This window comes from Vicia villosa, linkage group LG1, assembly GCF_029867415.1.
Source record: "Vicia villosa cultivar HV-30 ecotype Madison, WI linkage group LG1, Vvil1.0, whole genome shotgun sequence".
NCBI classification, from domain to species: domain Eukaryota; kingdom Viridiplantae; phylum Streptophyta; class Magnoliopsida; order Fabales; family Fabaceae; genus Vicia; species Vicia villosa.
This window is the reverse complement of record NC_081180.1, coordinates 199,370,505-199,390,432: the sequence shown is the minus strand read 5'-3', so window position 1 is coordinate 199,390,432 and position 19,928 is coordinate 199,370,505.

The following is a 19,928-nucleotide window of genomic DNA, read 5'->3' as shown; positions in this document are numbered from 1 at the left end:
ATGGGGAAACCACGTCCAGAGGGTTCTCCTAAACAGGGGCAAAATTTCAAGGATTACAGGGGCATGCAATCAAAGATCCTATTAACCAGGGGCATTCATCTCAAGGTTCAGTCAACTTGGGTCACATCTCAATCAGGGGCATGTCAAACATAGGAGGGATTCAAACCAAATGGATAAAACACTATGGATAGCCTTCATTTCCTAGAAGTCAAGGGCCTACTCTTCAATCTAAAAGTCGAAGCATATGTATCACATTCGTATGACAAGGTTATTTCTTGGAGCATTTCCTTCATGGCTTGGAGATCAGAGGCATCTTCTTCCACGAAAATAGTGGGGCAGTGGATGTCAAATCCATTGGGAAAACAATTCAAAAGGCTAAAGGTGTGGAGAACCTCAAAGGGTTAAAGGTGTGGAGAACCTCGAAAAGGCAAAGGTGTGGAGAATTCCAAAAGGCTGAAGGTGTGGAGAATTTCAAGAGGTTAAAGGTGTGAATTGCAAAAGGTTAAAGATGTGGAGAACATTGAAAATTCAAAGGCGTGGAGTAATTCAAAAGGCCAAACCGGAGCAAGGCGCATAACAAAAGGAAAAGGCATCCTCACACTTTACAACCTCGAACAAATCTTTCTCCTAACTACGATCTTCAAAATTCAAAAACAAGGCTTTGGGAAATTAGGCTAGACTCACATCCTCACACCTTATAACATTAGCAAGCTATATATGCTTTGGTTATCAACAACCTATCATTGGAGCATCATGTATGTATACATAAGTCATGCATTACATTCATTGGTTGATACATTACACCACACCTTTTTTAGGTAGTCTTCTTTAAGACAAATCTTAATATCCTTTCTAGGAACCTTTTCAGGTAGTCTTCTTTAAGACGAATTGTCATCCTTTCCAGGAACCTCTTCAGGTAGTCTTCTTTAAGACATTCTTTTTCTATGAACCTGTAATAAGGTGAACTGACTTTAAAGAAAATGTCGCGGTAAGCAAGAGTCGCCACCGACTTTTATTTTATCTAATTTATAGAAAGGTTAAAAGAACAAAAAAGACCTTTTTAAAAGATTTTGAGCTCGGGGGGTAATTTATACAAAGGGAAGGTTTAAAGCACCCTTTGTATCCATGGTTATCCATGGGCTCTTAATTACTTAGCTCACTTTTGAATTGTTTGAAATGTTTGAAAAGATTTTGAATAAGGACTTTAGCTTCTAAATAAGCGTAGCCGAATTTGATTTGGAAATGAGTGGGAAAAATAGTTTTGAATTTAAATCAGAGCAAGCAACTAATAGCAACTACCCTAAGTTAGAAAAATTGTTCTTTTAGCTTTTTAGGGCTATCCATACCATATGAGGGTAGGAAGTCCTTTTATTGGATGTAAAGGGTCATCGAGAAATTATCGTTCGCCACAAGACTCTCCCTGCCATAAAGAGGGCAGGTAGTCTAAGGGAAGGATATAATAGTCATTTAATCTTTAACCAACAGGCGAGGATACCTTAGCAATTGGGACAATCATCATGTTTTACTGAGGCAACTTCGAGGGACAAACTTGATGATATCACTGAATAAGGCAACCTTTGCTTTAGGTACCCTCGAAATCGAGGGACTTGACTATTTTTAGTATAATTAGAGGCAATAGATAATAAGGCAAAAGGAAACAAGAAGGGTTACCCTAAAGGTGTGTGGATGCACAATCAAGTGATTAAATTCCATTATTTATCTTGTAATTAGTTATCCTAATTCAATTCAAAGTTGCACTCTGTCATGCCCTCGGTTTTTTACCGTACCTCTCGTGTGAGAGATACACGAACTGACACTCTTCTCTTTTTGCTTTTGTGTTTTTGAAAATCAGAGAGTCGCCACCGACTTTTATTTTATCCAACTAAGGAAAGGTTTATAAAAGAAACAGAAAAAGACCTTTAAGAAATTCTGGGTAAGGGGGTAAGTTATACAAAGGGAAGGTATTAGCACCCTTTGTATCCATGGTTATCCATGGGCTCTTTAATTTGCTTAGCTCACTTGTTTTGAATCACTTTTCTCTTGCCTTGACATGCTTGTATGTGGTTTCAAATACTTTTGCAAATTGACTTTTTAATGATCCTTGTGCGGATGTATACAAAGTGTTTTATCTTTCGAAAGATGTTTTGAAAAAACGAACATTAACTTCGTAATGATCCTTGTTTGGATATATACCAAGTATTGTCTTTTTTTAAATGTTTTATTTTGAAAAACAACGGTATATGAGACATTTGTTTGTTTTGATTTAAGCAAGCAAATTAGGAGGTCTACCCTAAGTTATAAGGTCTTTTCCTATTTCCTTTAGAAAATTCTCCTTTCACCGGATGTAAACGAAAGTTCGATTTTGCATTTGAAACAGTAGAATTTGATTTTGAAAAGAGTAAAAGAGGGATTACCCTAAGAGGTGCAAGTGTGATTGTGTTTTGATTCAGATATTTTATCTTTGAAGTTAGTGACCTAACGCTTCAATTTTTATCTTTGACATACACGCAATTTTATATGTGCTGGAAATTAAAATGCGGAAATGTAAAATGCGGAAAGTAAATCTACGCTATTACATCGATTGTGCGGGAAATGTAAACTTCGCTATTTACATGAATTTGACAACCTATACACTTGATCTAAGAATTTAAATTGCAAGAAAAATAAAAGAAATATTTTTGGATTTTTGATGATTGATTTTAATTAGAATTAATGCATGATTAATTTAAGTAAAATGAGGAAAAAAGTAGAAATAAAATTTAAACCTAAAAATTATATTTGAAATATGCCATATTGATTGTCAATTAATTTTAAAGTAAAACTAATTTTTTTTGGATTTTTTGAAATGGATTTTGAAATTATTAAGTTAAATAATCATATAATTATACAAATAATTACAAAAATAGTTAAAACTTAAAGAGAAAATTATCCTAAATATGTACAAAATTAGCTTATAATATATATACTATATTTAATATAAACAACAATTTTTTTAATGATTTTTTGATTAGTTAAAATAATTAAAAAGTAAATATATAAATATATACTAATTAATTATAAAAAATATTTTAATATTTAAGAAAAAATAAAATATTTTATGTCAGAAAATAATAGATTATTTTAGAAGCCTAAAAATATTTTTATTATATTTTTTTTGATTTTTGATACTATTTTAAATTAATTTTGTAAAGAAAATAAAATAAAATAGAAAATATATAAACAATGATCAGGTGTGGTGGATAATAGAGTCTATAGCATGGACTGGCAAGGCTAGAGCGTTGGATCTTTAGTTAATGAAATCTAATGGCTGAGATCATAGAGCTCATGATATGATAGTGGAAAGCAACGCATGTGATTGGTCTGAGTTTTAAAACACACGCGCGCGCAAACCAACCAACCAGGGCAAGCCACGTCTTCATCTTCAACCTTCAGACTCCTCTTTTAACAGCGTTTGTTTTCAAAAGCGCTGTAATATGTGAGCATCAATCCTGCAAAATAACGAATAGGGGTAAACGTGTACAGAAATTTTTTGCGACCTGTTCATTTGATTCGTACTGATTCACTGAATTCAACCATGCCCTTAATTTTGTCTAATTTTGCCTCTAACGAAAAACCCTAAAATGAGTTCAAGAACCCTAAAATGGTATTTTCGTGGATACGTGTTCAAACTTCAATTAAACTTCCAGAAATGATCAAAACACCAAACTAAACTTAAATATGAGTCTACATCTTGTTAAACATGCAAAGCTTGAAATTGATTGGAATATATTTAATGATGCTTGAGGATTGTATTTGAGTGTTTAGTGTGAATTACAAATAGCTTAAACTGAAAATTCGAATTTCAAATTTCTTGGAAAATTTCAATTGAATTTAAGAGTGATCCAAGCAAGACTTGGGTTCTGAATTCGTGTGTCCTAGTTTACTGAAGTGTTCTAGCCATTATATAAGCAATGAAGTGCTTCAAAACTAAGCTAAAAGCATTAAGTGCTTTTGTTGAATTTTGGAAAATTTTTTAATATATGTAGCTTTGAATTCAAGCAACCATGGCTTGATTTTTCCGCACCTCTTGCTCTTAGGCCTGCTGTACTTCTCTTGCTGCAGAGCTTTGAATGTTCTTTGATGACTCATGCTAAGAAACTAAGCTACATATTATCCCTCCATTTTCCTTTTTTTAATTTAATCTTAAATGGGATAAAATTAAATCAAAAAAGAAACAAAAATTCTATGGGCCTTGGCTTGGTCGTGGGAGGCCCTTAACATTATGGGAAACATGTTTGGATCATGGAAATTGGGTCTCATTTGGAAGAAAAACATTTTTGATCAATGTTGATTTCATGCATTTTCCCAAAATTTAGCCAACTTCAACAAGGCATAAATCCCTCAATTTTTATCATATGAAGGATTTCTTGTACTTTTTGGAAACCTCAAAGAGACCTCTAACCAATGTCTTTGGTCTCATATCAAAATGATTTTCCATGCTCCTTGTGTGTCCTTTTGAAAAAAGTGACTTTTTGTTAACTTTGAAAATGACCTGTAATGTCTTGATTCATTTTTTTCAAATGGTGAATCTAATGATCATGGGACCAATTGCATTTGAAAGATAATTGAATTTCCTTCAAAATGTGCTTTGGTTTGAATTTTTTGGATGAAGTATGAGAGAGTTATGACCAGTCAAAGTTCAGTTGTCTTTTTAGGAGAAAACCCTAATTTTGAAACTTAGGGTTTTGTTGATTTTTGATCTTTCCTTGATGAATTTTGATCAACCACTAGTCAAATGATGAATCTTTTGACAAAATATGGATTTTGACAAAAAATTTCATTTTTGACTGTCTGTTGACTTTTTGGTCAACCGGGTCGTCTGTTGACTGTTTGAGCTGCTGACTGCGCGTCTGAGTGAATATATGGAGGTCCATGAAATCCATTTGAGGTCTCAAAAACTTGTTCTCTTGAAAAAAGAAAAAAGAAACCCTAGTTAGGGACTGTTTGTGTAGGAGAAAGTTAAGCGTACCTGATTTTTGTGCAGTGTTGAGTCTCTGCTAATCATGTGATATTCAGAAGACTTCTAGAACAAAAATCTTAGAATTTTGAAATGCAAAAGATTGATTTGATTGATGGTACAAAACACGGAGAATTGCACTGTCAGCGGTTTTGACTGTCAACTGGATGTCCGGGTATTAATGAAGCAGTTAAGGTGAAAATTCAACAGTTAAGGTTAATTAATTTTCTTTTTGTTTTTTTTTGTTGTGTTAATGGTGAAAATTTATTTACACGAGTTGTTAGAAAAACACTGACATAATAAATAAATAATATACACTGTATGCGAGCAAAATTACCGATAATAACCCTGAAAAACATTTAATGCACAGAAAAATAAATATTTAACTGGCAGAAAACACACAAAATATTATCTGGATAATTAAACTACAGTACAACAGATAGTACGACATTTAATACTGACAGTACAAATATTACATACTATAATGAACAGTACGACGAGTAAACGGTACGTTATTAAAAGATACGACAAACTTTAAGACTGACGATTAATAACCCATGCTACAAATAATAACATATAGATGATTGGGAGTGTAAACATCCCAGGTCCGCATTTTTCAGGACTATGCAGACAGAAGAAGGACATGATTACCACCACGACGGTGATGACCATAAGAAAACATGTTTCCATCCGCTTCGCCATTTTGCCGGGGAAGAAGAGAGAATGAATATGAAGTAGAAATTTGAGAGATGAGTTAGAACTTGATGTGATATATTATGGAAAAAATGAGAGGTATTTATAGAATGAAAAGAAGGATAGAGACGTTGGGGAATGAAGTGATTCCGTACAAAAAGGAGAATTTGAGTGGAAGTAGGATTTGAAAGAAAGTGTATGGTAGGGTTTGAAAAAAGAGATGTATAGAGTAAAGTTAGGATTTGATTTTGAAAGAAAGAGAAAGAAAAAGATTTTGAAAATAATAGAATATAATACAAAAATTAGTGGGAAACAAAAGTTAACAATAATTTACTTGTTACCAGTACAGTCTGAATCCTCGGACTTTGCGCCTGCAAAAAGATTTAGTTCTGTACCAATTGCGTCAGTACTATTTATCTGTAAATAAATCTCAAATAAATAGCGTGTGTGAAGTAATAAACAGGACTTGGCGTTTGTGTAAGAATAAATTCAACAGCGAGTCAAAATACCGTATAAGAAAAACTCTAAAAACCAAGTATTCATAAATCAGGATATTTATGGAATAAAAATCCAAGATTATATAAAGCTCTTAATTTTTTAGATTGAAGTTTTCTTGAAAAAAGATGCGGGCAAATTTTGGGGTATAACAGTTGCCCCTATTCAATCTTCTTAAACCTGAAGAGATTGTTTGAAATCTGAAGGTAGAAGATGATTGAATATTTAGATGCCTTGAAAATTTGCACTTACCTCCACCTGACGTGATGTTGGAAATTGCATCTGAATGTGGTCTGAGACATGTTATTGGAAGATTGAAACATTACCTGAGATGGGCTTTCAGATGCCATCTGGCAAATGTGTTGATGGTTTGTTCATCAGAATGAATCCATTGATTATATCTTGATGAAGGATTTGAAAACCTCTGCGTTGACCATTTCGGAACCGTCCGAGGTTACTGCTTTAAGTCTTGGAGGCTGATCGTTACGGAACTGTCCAAAGTTTTTCCGCTTTAGATTTTGAAAGTTGATCTACGAGGAACCGTCTGAGGTATCAGCTTTAGATCTTTGATGGTAGATCATTAAGGAACCGTCCAAGGTATCGACTTTAGATCTTTGATGGTAGATCATTAATGAACCGTCCAAGGTATCGACTTAGATCTGTGTTGCTATATTCTTGAGTTGATAGGTGATTTGGAAAGAGAGATCTCTTCAGAATGAATCTTCGGCTTGATTATATCTGAGAGAAATGTCCGTCTGAATAAAATCCAGGGGAACACTGTATGTGATCGAGAACAACTTTGCTAAGGATATTCATTCACCTGAAAAAATCAAGTTAATGACATGCAATGTCATGATGCATGTAATGTATGAGATTTTTTAACTAAAAGAGAAATATGCATGTTATGCATGCGTTTGTCATGAAACATTATATGATGTGTATGAATATGCGTATGATGTATGATGTATGATGATGTATGACTTATGCAGTCTTGAGCGTATCAAGCTTTTGGTTGGGAAAATAAATGAAGGCATTGTGATCGTTGAAGATCTTTGCTGTCTTGTTTGAGTACCCTCGGCTGGGGACCTTCTTTAAGAACCAGGGTGCTCTGTTGAAGGATTTTTGACTACCGCTCGGGGATGAAAGGTAATTTGAAAATTCTGACTTTGATGCCCTTTAAAATGGGAATGAAGAGGATGCATAATCCTCCGATGCACTATTTGACCAAGTCCTGGTGTGGAGATCACACCTTTTGGGGATAGCAATCTGGAACAGCCCTGCTGGGGAATAAGATTTCTCGAATCACTTTGTTGGAGAGAAAAATCTCATTGAGGAATTTGCTGAGAAATGCATTTCTGTTGGGGATTTTTCTTCTGATGCTGGTTTTGCGATGATGTCTAAATGATTGGGACATTACCTGAATGCTATTCCTGTTTTTCTGGTAAACATCAATCATATTCAAATGCACATGTTCATTCAAAATTATCATTGGGATATTTACGTATTCAAAACAGAAAAAGAGAAAATGTTGATTTTAAGCATGAGCTGCATTGATTTTTTGAAAAAGAGCCATGATAGGCTGATTAGTACAAGGAGACAAAAATCCTAGTAGTAGGAAATTGTCATAAAGCTTTGAAAAGTATTTATAAAGAGAAATAGCTATGTGAAAACAATCCAGTCAAGTTTCAACTCTGCTATTGCCAATCTGTCTTCGAGCATCTCATCCCTCACTTGTTGGAAGAAAGTAATTGGACTGATCGGTGTCTTTGAACTGTTGAACCTTGAAGGTGAGTAGGTAGCCGAACGGAACATAGTTGTACACTTTATTCCCTAACTTTTGCCTAGGCTGCCTTTTCAGGTTTTCAGCCTACCGGGATAATATTTATTTAGTCTCTAATTTTTGCCTGGATCGCCTTTTCAGGTTTTCAATCCACCGAGACGCTCATTTTTTTGCCTAAGTTGCCCTTTCAGGTTTTCAACTTAGCGAGCTTTTCTTTAAGCGAAGTACTTTTTGACTATGTCCGCATTCACAGGGTGTGGGAAATCCTCGCCATCCATAGTGGTAAGCAACATGGCTCCGCCGGAGAATATTTTCTTGATTACAAACGGTCCCTCATAAGTGGGAGTCCACTTGCCCCTGGGGTCACCTTGTGGTAAGATGATGCGTTTGACATCCAAGCCACCGGTTTGGTATGCCTAACTTTTGACTTTCTTGTTGAAGGCTTTGATCATACGCTTTTGGTACAACTGACCATGACAAATAGCTGCGAGTCTCTTCTCATCAATCAAGTTTATCTGGTCCAACCGAGTCTGAATCCAATCGTCTTCATCTAGATCGGCTTCTTTCATAATCCTTAGGGAAGGGATCTGAATTTCAATTGGAAGAACTGCCTCCATACCATAGACTAAGGAAAATGGAGTTGCCCCTGTTGAAGTACGCGCAAATGTGCGATAACCATGAAGAGCAAAAGGTAACATCTTATGCCAGTCTTTGTAGGTTACTGTCATCTTTTGTATGATCTTCTTGATGTTCTTGTTGGCAGCTTCCACCGCGCCTTTCATCTTTGGTCGATATGGAGAGGAATTATGATGTTTGATCTTGAATTGTGTGCAGAGTTCAGTAATCATTCTGTTGTTTAGATTTGTGCCATTATCTGTGATGATCCTTTCAGGGATGCCGTATCGACAAATGAGATTGTGCTTGATAAATCGGGCCACAACATTCTTGGTGACTGAAGCAAATGAAACTGCTTCTACCCATTTTGTGAAGTAGTCAATTGCGACCAGGATAAAACGATGTCCGTTAGAGGAATTAGGCTTGATTTCTTCAATCATATCAATACCCCACATTGCAAAAGGCCAAGGAGCCGTCAGGGCGTTTAATGGGACTGGAGGTACATGTACTTTGTCGGCATATATCTGGCATTTGTGACAGGTTCTGGAGTGATGATGGCAGTCTGTCTCCATGGTAGACCAATAATAACCTGCTCTTAAGATCTTTTTAGCCATTGTATGTCCACTTGAATGAGTACCAAAAGCACCATCGTGTGTGTCTTCCATAATCTGTTCCGCTTCCTTCTTGTTTACACAACGAAGCAAAGTCGAATCATGGTTGCGTTTGTACAAGATTCCATTACTTAGAAAGAATTTAGCAGCAAATCTTCTTAGAAACTTTCTGTCGTTAATGGATGCCCCTTCATGGTACTCCTGAGCTTCGAAATATCTTTTTACTTCATGGAACCATGGTTTTTCTTCCGTTCCTTCGGCATCGATCTCATTGCAATAGGCTGGTTCACCCTGTCTGTAAATGGTGATCATCGGTGCCTCATTGTCCCACCTGACTTTGAACATGGATGACATGGTAGCTAAGGCATCAGCTAGTTGATTTTCTTCGCGCGGGATATGTTCAAAAGTGATCTTTTCAAAGTAAGGAATCAAACTCAGCACATATTCTTTGTATGGAATTAGATTCGGGTGCTTCGTATCCCATTCCTCTTTGACTTGATAGATTACAAGCGCTGAGTCTCCGTAGACCTCCAGGAACTTGATTCTTAGATCGATTGTAGCTTTGAGACCTAGAATACATGCTTCGTACTCGACTATATTGTTAGTGCAGTTGAAGCATAATCTGGAAGTGAATGGTGTATAACCTCCTGCAGGGGAAATGATCACAGCTCCGATGCCATTGCCAAGTGCATTAGAAGCTCCATCAAAAACCATAGTCCATCGGGATCCTGGCTCCGGTCCTTCTTCCGGTCCTAGTTGCTCGTAGTCAGTGACTAGCATAATGTCTTCATCTGGGAAGTCAAAGTTCAATGCTTGATAATCATCCACTGCTTGGTGAGCCAGAAGATCAGCTACCACACTTCCTTTGATCGCTTTTTGTGAAGTGTATTGGATGTCATACTCTGTTAAGATCATTTGCCATCTTGCTATTCTTCCAGAGAGAGCAGGTTTTTCGAACACATACTTGATAGGATCCATTTTGGAGATTAGGAAAGTGGTGTGATTTAGCATATACTGTCTTAGTCGGCGAGCCGCCCATGCTAAGGCACAACAAGTTTTCTCGAGCAGTGAGTATCTTGTTTCACAATCGGTAAACTTTTTGCTAAGATAGTAGATTGCATGCTCCTTTCGGGCGGACTCGTCATGTTGCCCCATTACACACCCCATTGAATCTTCTAACATAGTTAGGTACATTATCAGAGGTCTTCCTTCCACAGGTGGTAACAAGATTGGTGATTTTTGGAGATACTCTTTGATTTTATCAAAGGCTAACTGGCATTTGTCATTCCATCTTTCTACTTGATCTTTCTTCAACAGTTTGAAGATCGGCACACAAGTAATAGTCATATGGGCAATAAATCTGGCGATGTAATTCAGACGTCCCAAGAATCCTCTGACTTGTTTCTCGGTACGGGGTATAGGCATTTCTTGAATGGCTTTGACCTTGGCAGGATCAACCTCAATACCTTTGTTGCTGACGATGAAACCTAAAAGTTTACCGGATCTTACTCCAAAGGTACACTTGTTCGGATTCAGTCGCAACCTGTATTTCATGAGTCTGTCAAACAGCTTGTGCAGATGACCCAGATGTTCTTCTTCGGTGTTGGACTTTGCAATCATATCATCCACATAAACCTCTATCTCTTGATGAATCAGATCATGGAACAGAGCTACCATTGCACGCTGATACGTTGCTCCTGCATTCTTTAAACCAAAGGGCATTACTTTGTAACAAAAGGTTCCCAAGGGTGTTGTGAAGGTTATTTTTTCCATGTCTTCGGGTGCCATCTTGATTTGATTGTACCCTGAGAATCCATCCATAAAGGAAAATACTTTGCATTGTGCAGTATTATCAACCAGTACATCGATGTGAGGTAAAGGGAAATCATCTTTGGGGCTTGCCCGGTTCAGATCTCTGTAGTCTACACCCATCCTGACCTTCCCGTCTTTTTTAGGCACAGGCACGATGTTAGCTATCCAAGGAGGATAACTTACAACTTTCAGAAAGCCAGCATTGAATTGCTACCTTCTTTGATTGGCAGGCGATGAACCATAATGTTCGTGTCAAGGCCAGGCATATCTTCATAGGACCAAGCGAATATCTCAACGTAGTCTTGTAAAATTTGAATCAGTCTTTGCTTGACACTGTCTTTTAGATCAGCCCCTATCTTGACTTCTTTCTTTTCTTCGTCACTGCCCAGGTTGATAACCTCAGTTGGCTCTTCATGCGGCTGTATAGTTTTTTCTTCTTGTTCTAAAAGCCTTGCAAGTTCTCTTGGTACTTCACAATCTTCCTCACTTTCGTCCTCAGTTTGGTAGATCGGATTTTCAAAGTCATGATTGGCAATAGCAGAATCGTTATCGACAGGATCCAGAGTGAATGTGAATCTGCATTTATTTATGTGGGTGTGTGTGAGAACACATAGCTATTTGAAAAATGAATAAAGCAAAGAAAGAAAAAGGATCACAAAATTTGAATATGAAAACGTCCCATGATTTTATTGAATGAACATGATCATGATATGACAAACCCTTATAAAAGGACCAGTGTGCTTCGGGCAAGGCACACGGCTTTCAAGTTCATGGTTCGATAGTACAGGAACCATTTTTATCTTTGAACAATATAAACAACGAAAACAGGAAATTGCATTTACTCCTGGTCAAAGGAGATCACATCCTCAGCTTCCCAGTTGTTCAATCCATTGTTGTGAGCAGGGAGTATCCAGCTGCTCCAGTTGCAGTTGTCTTTTTCATCTTCCACAACATTGATTTCTTTGGTGGGGAAATGAGCTGTTGATCCTTCGGGATAAGTAATATACTCTGCTGGGTACGAGAGCCCAGGATGAGGTACCTCTGTTGGCTGAGCGAGATACCCGATAAGGTCGTCCCATCCAGTTGGAATGATGTCTTCAAGGGAGACTTGTGCATCCTGGGGAAAAGGGTATTGTGTCAGGAAATCATTCTCATTATCTGGTGTCTCCCCAACTTCTTCAAGAGCGTCAGGGTTTGTGAATGTCATATGTTCTTCGAAATGGTTGTCCCATCCAGTTGGGGTGATGTCTTCAATGGCAATCTGCGAGCTCAGGGGAGCAGAATACTTCACCATAAAGTCATACTTGCCACTTGGTTCTCCTAGTGTATCCCAAACTTCTTTTGGACTAGGTGGACCTTGATATTGCTCAGCGATGGAACTTGTGAAACTTTTGTAATCCTCGAACTGATTATCCCATCCAGTCGGGACAATGTCTTCGATGGCAATCGAAAAACTCGGAGGAGCAATATACTTTACCATAAAGCCATACTTGCCACTTGGTTCTCCCAAAGTGTCCCAAACTTCCATGGATACAGGTGGAACTCCATTGGGATATTGTTGAATCATTCCATCGTCTTCAATAGCATTTACTTCTTGGCTGATGAAATGTGTCATTAACCCTTCAGAATGAGGACTTTGATTGTTCTTTTGATTTCCATTAGCATAGCCCAGGCCTAGCTTATCGGACTTGTAAGGCACATCGAGGAGCTGTCCACATACTGTGCAACCACCTTTTTCGATCACTGCTTTGGCATCTTTGAGAGAAGCCATAGTTGGAGTTATTTTTGTAGCAGGAGTAGCAGAAATATGTTTGGTAGTAGAGAAATCTGGAGAGACCACCTCAAAAGATTGGCAGGGAGTTTCGATGAATTCGTCATCCAACTCAACATACTTGGAGTTGCTCAGTTGGCTAACCACATATTCCTCTTCGCCGTAAACTGTGACAATCTTTCCTTTTACTGGATATTTCAACTTCTGATGTAGGGTAGAAGTTACAGCATTTGCCCCATGTATCCAATGGCGTCCTAGTAAACAGGAATATGCTGGGTGAATTTCCATTACGTAAAAGGTAGAATCAAAGATCTAAAAGCCCACTCTAATTGGGAGATTCACCTTTCCGTACACTGTTCTTGTTGACCCGTCGAAGGCTCTTACCACAACATCGCTTGGTTGTAACACAATTCCTTCGAAGTCAAGCTTTTCCAGTACCGTTTTTGGTAACACGTTCAAAGAGGAACTGTTATCTACCAGTACATGGTATAGAGTGGTGCCATTACATTCAATAGAGATGTGTAGGGCTTTATTGTGATTTTTTCCAGCAGGGGTTAGATCAACATCAGAGAAACTGAGACCATTATTCACGGTTAGATTGGCAACACAATTTTCAAATTGATCGACTGAAATCTCTTGTGGCACATGTGCAGCTTTTAGGAACTTCATCACGGCCTTGGCATGAGCTTCTGAATATTTTAGCAGAGACGACATTGAGATTTTTGAAGCAGTGTGCCCCAATTGTTCGACAATATTGTAATCACTCTTGCAGATGATTTTCAATATTTCCTCCATTTCTTGCTTTGATGGATCCTCAATAGTGACTTCAACCGGTATTTGAACTGGTTCAACTTGTGACTCTTTGCCTCGAGCGTTGATATCTTGATTAGGAACTGGGACCTGGACTGGATTAGTAGCAACATTCGGAGAAATTTCTGGTGAAAAGATCCTTCCACTTCTCGTAATCTTGCTAGTACCCGCAATATTACCAACAGTTGGAGTAGTAAAATTCATGTCCTCTTCAGTCAAGGTATCCTTCTTAACTCCATGGACATAAACATTAGTATCATAACTCCACGGGACAGCTTTGTCTGAGGAGTATGGAAACGGAGTCGGACTGGTAATGATGACAAGTGCCACTTTGGGTGCAGTAGAAATTTTGAAAGGAGCTTTGATAGGGATTTTCAATAGTATGTTGGAAACCACTGAGACATCCTCTATTCTCATCCCATTTGAAAAGACTTCACATAAATCGTCCATGGAAGGGAGCCTCTCAAACATAATGATACGGCGATCCATCCACTTTTGAATTCCCATTCTCAGATTTTCACAACCATTGGGTAGGTGTGCGCAATAAAAGCAATCAGGGTCACAACCTGGAAAGTAACCAGCGCGAATTAGCTTTCTTTTGACTTCAAGGAGCGGAGTTGACAATTCTCTCACATCATAGATGTAAACAGTATCTATGATAGCGTTAACGGTTTTGTCGTGCTTCGGCATAGGTGCAGTGATGACATTTGGAGTTTCTGGAGGATCGAACTCAATTTCCCCAGCATCTATCATGTCTTGTATTTTATTTTTCAGGGCCCAACAGTGATCTGCGTCATGTCCTGGACAGTTAGAGTGATATGCACATGTTGCATCGGGGCGATAACTCGGAGAGGAAGTGTTGACATTTTTTGGAGTGTCTTTTAATGTGATCAGATCTGCTTTTAACAAATGCTGCAATGCTTGAGAGATTGGCATATTGATTCTGGTGAAATTTCTTCTTGGTGCATCTGGTCGACGCGTATATTTTGGCGGTTGATCTTTTTGAGGTGCAGATGCGGAGATCAGAACTGCCCCTACAGATTGGTGCTGCTCATTTTTGCGACCTTTCTGACTATGCATTATATTGACTTCATTTCTCCCACTTATGGGCCTTTTTGTAGTACCAGAGGAAGAGCCTATTTGAATTTTTCCATTTTGAATGCCGCTTTCGACACGCTCTATAGTCAATATCAGGTCAGTGAAACCTGATGATGAGCTTCCCAGCAAATGGCTATAGAAAGGGCCAGTTAAAGTGCCCATGAACATGTCGACCAGCTCGCGATCAGATAAGGGTGGTTGAACCCTTCCAGCCAGATCTCTCCACTTTTGTGCATATCCTTTGAAACTTTCTTTTGGTGCCATAGACATGCCCCTTAGTTGAGTACGGGTTGGTGCAAGGTCAGCATTGTATTGATAGTGTTTGTAAAAAGCAGCAGCTAAATCTTCCCAGGTATGAACTTTTGTACCTTCTAGTTGGTAGTACCACTCGAGTTGTGTACCCGACAGACTTTCTTGGAAGAAATGAATCCATAATTTGTTATCTGCTGTATGAGGTAATATCTTCCTTACATAGGACCTCAGATGTAGTTTTTGGCAAGAAACTCCATCATACTTTGCAAAGACAAGAACTTTGAACTTTGGAGGGATAACAACATCTGAGACGAGTCCCAAATCATTGAAATCTAAACCAGGTATTTTTTGTATCTCCATAGCTTTCATGCGTTCTTCCAACTGCTGGTATTTGTCATCATCCTGTTCGTCTTCAGAATGATAATCTTCTTCATTAGAAGAGAGAGAGGGTTTGGCAGAACCCTGGTTGCTAGGATTGTCTCCTTGTTCACCATCACCGACTATTTCAGGGATCGGTGGCTTTTTGGACTTTTTGACTAGGATTTTGATCTTCCTTTTCAGGTGACTCAAGCCTACAGATCCTTTGGGCTTCTTTTTCTTCTTGGTTATTAGGGCTTTCAGTTCTTGTTGCCCCTTTGCTAGCTCCAGAATTGCTACCTGAACTTGGGCGCTCTGTGCTTCGAGATTCTTGATGCTTGTTTCGGATTCCATCTCTTCTAACTGAAATATATAGCGAGGAGATGAGAAACCCATCATGTGAACCTGTTATGCAATGTTTATGAATGAAATGCATTTGCAATGTTTTCAAGGATCTTGGAATTTAGATTTGTTTAAAACAAAGGAGAAACAAACATTTATTAGTTAAACAATGTATTTATTTTTTTTCTTTCTTTTTTTCTTTGCCTCTTTTGGGCTTACAAAACAGAAAATAAAGAAAATGAAGGATCCGTCAGGTCTCCCATGGACGCTTTCTCTTTGCACCCAGGAATGTGTTGATCTGCTGTTCTTTTTGGAGTTGTCCGGTGAGCTCCAATACTTTCCTCTCATAGTCTTGACAGTGTGCTTTGAAGGTGTCTCTTTCCTCTTTTAGTTGAACCCAAGATTTCTGCAACTCTTCCAGGTCAGTTGGCATATCCGGATGTAGAATAACTCGAGGTTCGTCTCCTTCAACTTCTGGCTCAATAGTCATAGGTAGAATAGCGGGATATGGCATGATGAACTTCTGAGCATGAGTACGCACCCATCTGAGGTAAGGTTCCATAGGAATAGAATTCCATTGCCCTAAAGTTTTGCTTTCTATTCTATAGACACTGCCCCACGCATGTATAAACCTTCGTCGATGTCTGTGGGAATCATCCTCGTAATCAAACATAATGCCACGGATAATCATGTCATGAGGACCGTTTCTTCGTGCATATCCGAATTGGCGCAAAGATAAAGAGGGGTTGTAAGTGATGCCTCCTTTGATGCCAAGGAGTGGCACATTAGGGTACTCTCCTCAATGGTCAATGATAGTAATGTCTCTCTGAAAGAAGTTGTTCCACCGGATATCTGAATGAGGCAAATACATAATCCTGCGAGACCATTGCATCCTTTGTTCATTTCTCAACACTGATCGGGGAAGGTGTAATGTAAACCATCTAGCCAGTAGTGGTACACAGCACATAAGAGTTCCTCGTTTTTTCATGGTACGAGTGTGTAGAGAATGTAGAATGTCTCCCAGCAAGGTTGGTACCGGGTTACGGGTTAAGAAAAGGTTGATAATGTGCACACTTATGAACTGGTCGGGATTAGGGAATAAAACCAACCCATAGATCAAAAGAGCCACAACCTCCTCAAAAGATGGGTAACTTTTGTTTTTTAGTAGTAATCGAGCCTTTTCCATTAAGAATTTAGCAAGCAAACCCTGGATTCCACTCTTTGTTTCCCAATTGAACTCGATTTCTGACTTTTGCAAGTGTAAGGCAGCAGCAATGATTTCAGGTTTTGGAATCCTTTCTAAACCAGTGAAAGGTAATTGATCTCGAACAGGTAATCCAATTAGTTCAGAAAACTCTTCCAAGGTGGGCACCAACTGGTAATCAGGAAATGTAAAACAATGATGTTCGGGATCAAAGAACTGGAACAGGACTCGTATCATGTCTTCTTCAAATTTTGAGGTAACCAAATGGAGTAGGTGACCGTGCTTTTCGGTGAATTGAGCATTCCTGGGAAATTCTGATATTAAGTCCTTTAGTTCAGATGGTATTGTTAAGATGTTGATTCGGATGTAATCTCTGGTAGCGGGAGCCATTACCTGCAATAACAGAACAAAGGTAAACTCTTCGATCCTTGAAATGATTACTGAGAAAAATGATATGCTTATGATGCTTATGATGTTATGATGTCAAACATGTGGCACACAAAAACAAATCAAACAATAGCCTTAGGTTTAAAGGTTTGCATGAAGTTCATAGGTGATACCCTCCCCACTGAAGTTGAGTTGGTTAAAACCTGTCCTAGAATAGTATTCGGGTTCTATGATCCTTGGAGACAACATCTTAATATAGCGCTCGGACGGCCGATCAAAACATTCCTCGAGGATAACTAACTTCGATCAATTTCAAAGCTAGCCACTTAATAGGCCACAAGTCAAGTTCAACTAAAGGTTCTAAGACAAATTAGTGATCTAAACTCTAAAGGTAACCCCTTTTGAAAACATTTTGTTTTTAGAAAGTATTATTTCCCCAGCAGAGTCGCCAGTTCTGTCATGCCTTCGATTTTTTACCGTACCTCTCGTGCGAGAGATACACGAACTGACACTCTTCTCCTTTTGCTTTTGTGTTTTTGAAAATCAGAGAGTCGCCACCGACTTTTATTTTATCCAACTAAGGAAAGGTTTATAAAAGAAACAGAAAAAGACCTTTAAGAAATTCTGGGTAAGGGGGTAGGTTTTACAAAGGGAAGGTATTAGCACCCTTTGTATCCATGGTTATCCATGGGCTCTTTAATTTGCTTAGCTCACTTGTTTTGAATCACTTTTCTCTTGCCTTGACATGCTTGTATGTGGTTTAAAATACTTTTGCAAATTGACTTTGTAATGATCCTTGTGCGGATGTATACAAAGTGTTTTATCTTTCGAAAGATGTTTTGAAAAAAAGAACGTTAACTTCGTAGTGATCCTTGTTTGGATATATACCAAGTATTGTCTTTTTTTAAAAGTTTTATTTTGAAAAACAACGGTATATGAGACATTTGTTTGTTTTGATTTGAGCAAGCAAATTAGGAGGTCTACCCTAAGTTATAAGGTCTTTTCCTATTTCCTTTAGAAAATTCTCCTTTCACCGGATGTAAACGAAAGTTCGATTTTGCATTTGAAACAGTAGAATTTGATTTTGAAAAGAGTAAAAGAGGGATTACCCTAAGAGGTGATTGTGTTTTGATTCAGATATTTTATCTTTGAAGTTAGTGACCTAACGCTTCAATTTTTATCTTTGACATACACCCAATTTTATATGTGCTGGAAATTAAAATGCGGAAATGTAAAATGCGGAAAGTAAATCTACGCTATTACATCGATTGTGCGGGAAATGTAAACTACGCTATTTACATGAATTTGACAACCTATACACTTGATCTAAGAATTTAAATTGCAAGAAAAATAAAAGAAATATTTTTGGATTTTTGATGATTGATTTTAATTAGAATTAATGCATGATTAATTTAAGTAAAATGAGGAAAAAAGTAGAAATAAAATTTAAATTTAAAAATTATATTTGAAATATGCCATATTGATTGTCAATTAATTTTAAAATAAAACTAATTTTTTTTTGGATTTTTTGAAATGGATTTTGAAATTATTAAGTTAAATAATCATATAAATATACAAATAATTACACAAATAATTAAAACTTAAAGAGAAAATTATCCTAAATATGTACAAAATTAGCTTATAATATATATACTATATTTAATATAAAGAACAATTTTTTTTATGATTTTTTGATTAGTTAAAATAATTAAAAAGTAAATATATAAATATATACTAATTAATTATACAAAATATTTGAATATTTAAGAAAAAATAAAATATTTTATGTCAAAAAATAATAGATTATTTTAGAAGCCTAAAAATATTTTTATTATATTTTTTTGATTTTTGAAACTATTTTAAATTAATTTTGTAAAGAAAATAAAATAAAATAGAAAATATATAAACAATGATCAAGTGTGGTGGATAATAGAGTCTATAGCATGGACTGGCAAGGCTAGAGCGTTGGATCTTGAGTTAATGAAATCTAATGGCTGAGATCATAGAGCTCATGATATGATAGTGGAAACCAACGCATGTGATTGGTCTGAGTTTTAAAACACACGCGCGCGCAAACCAACCATCCAGGGCAAGCCACGTCTTCATCTTCAACCTCCAGACTCCTCTTTTAACAACGTTTGTTTTCAAAAGCGCTGTAATATGTGAGCATCAATCCTGCAAAATAACGAATAGGGGTAAACGTGTACAGAAATTTTTCGCGACCTGTTCATTTGATTCGTACTGATTCACTGAATTCAACCATGCCCTTAATTTTGTTTAATTTTGCCTCTAATGAAAAACCCTAAAATAGAGTTCAAGAACCCTAAAATGGTATTTTCGTGGATACGTGTTCAAACTTCAATTAAACTTCCAGAAATGATCAGAACACCAAACTAAACTTAAATATGTGTCTACATCTTGTTAAACATGCAAGTATAATGAGATTTTTGTAAGTTTTAGTTCGAGCAAACCGTGAGGTGTAGTGCTTGATTCTTTGAGTTTCAAAGCTTGAAACTGATTGGAATATATTTAATGATGCTTGAGGATTGTACTTGAGTGTTTAGTGTGAATTACAAATGGCTTAAACTGAAAATTCGAATTTCAAATTTCTTGGAAAATTTCAATTGGATTTAAGAGTGATACAAGCAAGTCTTGGGTTCTGAATTTGTGTGTCCTTGTTTACTGAAGTGTTCTAGCCATTATAT